The sequence below is a fragment of the Crotalus tigris genome, unplaced genomic scaffold (genome assembly GCF_016545835.1).
Source record: "Crotalus tigris isolate CLP2741 ecotype Arizona unplaced genomic scaffold, ASM1654583v1 scf7180000018018.2415403412:4055106, whole genome shotgun sequence".
NCBI lineage: Eukaryota > Metazoa > Chordata > Lepidosauria > Squamata > Viperidae > Crotalus > Crotalus tigris.
Window position 1 is genome coordinate 337,986 of NW_024096780.1, and position 6,000 is coordinate 343,985.

A 6,000-nucleotide genomic window follows, 5' to 3' on the forward strand; every position below is an offset into this window, starting at 1 on the left:
TTCCCTTCCATCCATGCCAAGTTCCCCTGAGAACATGGACGTCAAAGAATCAATGCAGGAGGTGGAAAGCAGCAATGATGAACCCATGGAAGAAGAGGGAAGCTAAAGTAGAGAGGTGGGTGATGTAGAAGATGATCAGGCTGAGTCCAAAGAAGGGGTGAAATGCACCATCAGTCTCAAATCCCTTCACAGTCACAAGCAATCTAAGTTCAGCCCACCTTGAATTCTGTTGACTTTTATCTACCACTAATCTGCTTTGACCATTAGTAGTTCAGATTTTTGTAAGAACATTAGCATACAATCAACCTATGTTCATTTATACAGCCTGGATTCCTGATTTCCTGTACTTGACAGAAAGCCAATGCATGCATAATCAGTAATTAATGAATTCTTTGGGGTTGCCACTTTAGGACATTCTATATATGCAAGATTGTAATCTTACTCTGAAATTTTTGTGTAAATTATTTCTGAGTAGCTTACACAATACTGTGGAGTTAAGTAACTGAATATATTCCTTTTTATTTCATGCTAATCTACAAAAAAAGAATGGAATTATTTGCACCCTGAAGAGAATGCAATTAGAATTAGAGACAATTCATGTTTTAAAATGGAAATAGAGATGGCAAATTGATGTTGTAATTCTGTGCTGTACGACTTCAGATAACATGTTAGAAAACACCATAGTGTTTTCCACATTTAAATATAAGCAGCTTTCTTTCCTGCTGGTAAAGTAAGACATCGTATTAAAAAAAAATAGCAAAGCTTACTCTCTTCATTCAGGAAGGTTTTGTGTTAAAATAGATGCAGAATTTGCTAAGCAATGTGAAGAAGGACATTCCAAATTCAAAGATTACTTTTAGCACAATATATAAAATGAAATTTCAGTTACAACAGATGTACTGTCACAGACTGAAAGATCCAGTTCATTTTCAAGATCTTTTGAATATCACACAGCAGAGTTGTCTGAATTCACTGTATCTCAACCTTGGTGATACTGCCTGGAAAGTGAAGTAATAGACCACACAAAAGAAAACATAAACGATTTGCATATCCTTGGAAATAATGATAAACCATTACAAATTTCCTGAATGCCAACTCTAGCAAGTCTATATCGCCAACATTTATATAAGAGGCAGGAATGTGTCTAGAGAAAAAGAAACTACTTTAATAATTATTATGAAAAGGGAGTGCAAAATGAGTTCTTTAAAAAATACAATTACATAACCTCCGTGGATTAGAGGCATTTCATTCATCTGAAAATGGAGTAGATGCAAATATCTCTGCAAGGAACAAAAAGCATAAAAGACTGCTATTTAAAAATGCCTCTTTTAATACAGGCCAACACTTTACTATTGAAAAATAAAGAATGAGGATAGATGACAATTTCTCTGCATCCTTAAACAATTACTGAAACCAGCCATACATACCAAAGAGGTTTGAGCTTTATTCTGTAGTATTTGCTTTATTAAATGAACTGAAAGGAATGGGCAAATTACTCCTCACACCTTGAAAAAAATGGTGAGCAGGAAGGAGCAGGAAACTAAGCCACATGTTCCTCAAGGTCATTGGTTTTCCATCAAGCCATGCTTCCCAAGTATCATTTGAACCTACTGTCATGGTTCCGACTAATGAAATACTTCAAAGAAATTCCAGGCATTGTTTTATCCTAAAAGCCTTTATTAACAGTGTAACAGACTGACGGCATATCATGGATGTATCCCAGAATCTGAATTTCTCTTGCTTGCGTCTAACGTTTCTTGCTAAACCCCTCCCTTATTTTGCAGTCATAAGTCACATCTTCCAATTAGCCCGGAGGCTTCCGTTCCTTTTCCCAGGCTTTCCTTATAATCTCCTCCCTTTCTCTGTCATGTGAATTAACTCTAAAAATACCAGACAGTTCTGTATATTTTGTCAAAGCAATAATATCCTATATTAATAGCGTTGACACCTACCTTCACCAACTGCCTCTCTCTCTGATTAGGTCATTTTAGATTCTGGATTTAAGTGAAAAACCTGGACTTTATGATCTTCTGAGATGACTAAATGCATTCTTTGAAAATGAATTTTGTCATCAAAATATTATTTTATTCTATTTTTTAAAAAAAACAATGTACCGTAAGTTTCCATAATACTATGCATGCTAAACCTGTGGTGGAGAAAATAAATATAGTGAATAAAAAATAGAGGACTCGTTCTTTTCCTCTCTGGCTTTTGGACATGACTAGTGTCAAACCCCTTGACAACCTTAAATCTGATACAAAGTTGAACATCCAACAATTGAAAGAAGCTGCTTGACAGGGTGGCATGGAGAGCACTTCCCTATAAAGTTGGCAAGAGTTGGACACGACTAAATAGTTAAAACAATAAGTGTCAAACCCAGCTCCTTTCTAATCCTATCATCCCCCATTGACCCTACCCCTCCCCATCTACCCTATATAAACCAATGGACAGAAACCTCCTCACCAGCTCACAGTACAATCCAAGACAATTCCCATGTAGAGAAAGTCCAACTTTCCATCCTCAATCAGCCTGATGACCCCAACGTTTCACCTCCTCAGTGAGATCTCTGCTGCTGCCCTTGAAAGATCAGGTTTGCCTAACAATAGAAGTAACCCCAGGTTCAGGGACAAGAACCTGCCTAGCTTCTTCAAAAGTTGCCAGCAAATCAAATCTCTGCAATTTCCCACCTTGTAGCCCACAACTTCTATAAAAAAACATTTGTTCTCCCATTGTTCAGAATTTCCCTTTCTTGCAAACCCAAAGATCCTAGCAATAAACATAGTTTTTCTCCTCAGGGTTGTGCTCTGTACTTCTGAATTTTCCATGACAAAATGAAATGAAAATTCAAGTTTCCCTTCCCTTAGCTTTAAAAAGAATGATAAGCAATATGGCCAAGTATCTGTCCATTAAATAGGAAGTGATTTCTTATTGCTGCCCCTCAGCAATAACTGGGTATGATTTTGTCCAGCCCTAAGTTTCTGAACTTTATCCTTGAGATATAATAGTGTATAACAGTTTGGCTCTAAACCTTGTACAATTAATATGAACCAGAAGCAATAAATCCTTATATAGAGGAATACATAGATAGCACTCAGCACAGACATAGATGTAAAACCTACTGAACAGAAGGGAACAAAAATCAGGATATGAAATTTCTGATTCATTTGTGAATTACTTCTGAGCAGATATGAGTGTCTCTTATTTCCAAGGGGATTTGGTAAGAGCTGTGGAAAAACTCTTCAAAAATGGATCAGCATTAGAAAGGGTAAAATATCTGAAGAGAGAATTCTGACCTATTTATTTATTTCAAAAAGTTTTCTACTTCATTTTGAGGTTAGAATGCTATTATAGCATGGCAATGGGAACAGTCTTTGATGAGGGGGATGGATAGTACTGTCTCTGGAAATAAAGTGTTTAAATGACTTTCTCCATAATTTGCTAGGAAAATGAAGAGGGTGGCTAAAAGCTGTGTTCAGCTTGTCCATAAAATAAGGGAAATTCTTATTTTTCTTTACTCAGATTCCCAGAACTTCATTGTCCTTGACTATTCCTTCATTCCTGGCTGCCATAAATGATGACTCATTCTACATTTTTATCTTTACATTTTTTTGTTCTGTTTAACCTGAAACTGTATGCACTAAGGATATAAAATAATTTCACCATGACCTTATTAGTAAGTAATTTAAATTTTCCATTCCCAGTGGATTCATGATATACTTCTATCATTTTAAAAAAGAATGTCCTCAAATTTAAAGATAGCAGAGGGTTGACTTTGCATCAGATTACTTTCGTATTTATTAGCTCTTTAAAAAAAATACTGTAGGTAGATACATTAGATCATGAAACTTAAGAGGACCCAAAGAAATGTCTCTGAAACCTGTTGATGCTAAATTAGTCTTAAGGTACGCCAAAGCTAGATCTGCTCCATTTTCATTCCAGTTTTAGATCTTAGTCTACTCAGAGCAATTCTGGGGAAATGGAATAATCAATTCCTAGGCTTTAATCTTACAAATATTTAGATTTTTGTAAATGTAAAAACAATTGAAATGAATACAGTTTAATATCAGCAGAATTTTGTGAAATGATCAGATGACTAAGCAACATTGCAAAGTCTGGAGATTTTTTCTAAAATGTTCTGCAGTGAAATAAGTCTGTATGCACAAATTCCAAATGAACACAGTTTCAGACTAAAAATCTAAAATGAAAATGGAAGGGTACCAGAGCAAAATGGTATAAGAAAAGTGAGTAAAATTTTAAAAAAATGAAAATAAGCACAATTACTCCTGCTTCTCCCCATCCTGCAAAGGTTTAAATAAATAAATGCTAGCTTCAATACATCTTCCTCACTGTCCTTCAGATATTCTTCCAATGTTCTTTGTTCTTCTTCAGTTGCTTAGGTGTACTTGAAACATTCCTCACCCATCTATACTCCCTGGTAAGTAGAATCTGTCAACATTGCTGTGTGGATGAAAGTCCTGATTCATTGTCAGTGTGATTTTGGTCTTCATATTCAGGGCTTCTAATTCACTTGACTCTAGTCCATTGTTCCAGAAATACATCTTAGGTGAGGTGTTAATTGCCTTGATGATTTTTTCTGCCACTAAGCTTGGACCTTAAGGTCTTCTTCACTCATTTGATGTATTCACAATTAATCTTCTTGACTTGAGTATGATTAATGTTTTCAGCCTGAAGGACGCCAGGTATTTAAAATAATCTTTGTCATCCAGATATTTCCATAGGGCATCTGGATTTCTTCAGTTTTCACTATTTTTCCCCTTTTAATGTTAAGGGCAGCCCATTTGCCCAGTCCAAACTCCATTGCAATATCTTGGCTATACATTTGGACTGAGCTGAGCAGAAATTTCATTTCAGACCATGTTTTTTCCATACACCCTCAGACTGTCCATACAGTATAAAGAAGGTGAGATAGCCTGGCAGATGTTTTACATGTTTAATACCCATAGCCTGACTTTTTGTAATATGGTTAGCAGAAGAATCAGTATAGTGACAAATAGTAGTGGTGATGGTGATTCTTCTTGAAAGATTTTTCTCTTGATATTAACCTCTCCCAATCTATTACCATTGACCAGCTATCATGTCTTCCATTGTACCATCGATCTTTGCAGAAAGCTTCTGACGTTTCTCCTGACTCTGCTATTTCTAGGCACTTGATTATTCAGGATCAATTATTAAAAGAAAGCATTTGATACCCTGCCACTCAATTATCTTATCAAATGGCAGGGAATCAAATGCCTTCTTGTAATCAATCCAAACAATTCAAGTTGGTCTTCCTTCTCTTGCAGTTTTCCAAAATCATCTAGTCAGTTAGGAGCTGAACTTTTCATCCTCTGCTATTGGGGCAGTTTCCTTTCTGTTCAGTTCTAAAGAGTTTATTTGCAAGGTGATGCTGTTTGACTACATCAACTCATACACCAATCTGAAAATCTGAAAAACCATGCAATTCATCTTCACTTTTTGCAGACCAGTCCTTCATCTTCCTTGCCCTTTTCTCCACCATTTCTGCTGCTATTACAATTATTTTATTTCAGCTTCTATTTTTAAGGTCTCCAATTTCTTTATCCTACCTGCATTATTTTTTCGTTCAAGTCTATGTTGGCACCTGATAACTTCCCAGACTAATCTGTACAGTTTTATTGGCAAGGTTTTTCAGAAGTAGTTTGCCATTGCCTCCTTTCCAATTGCTTTTTTGCCTAAGGCAGAACCGGAACTCATGGCCTCTCTTTTTCTAGCTTGATGCCTTATCTACTATGCCAAACTAGCTTCGAACTCCTGTTATCTGAATTTAAACACTCTGAACTGTCTGATGCTCTGCACCTGGCATTTGCACCTGACAACAAAGGGCAACTTAGCGAATTTGCAAGGGCCACGTCATCTTTCTCAAACTATGAGGCGTACTCAGATACTTGAAATAATGATCATGTATTATACATGCATTTCCTCCCTATCTATGCTGATCTCTCTCTTATTTAAGAGATTCAC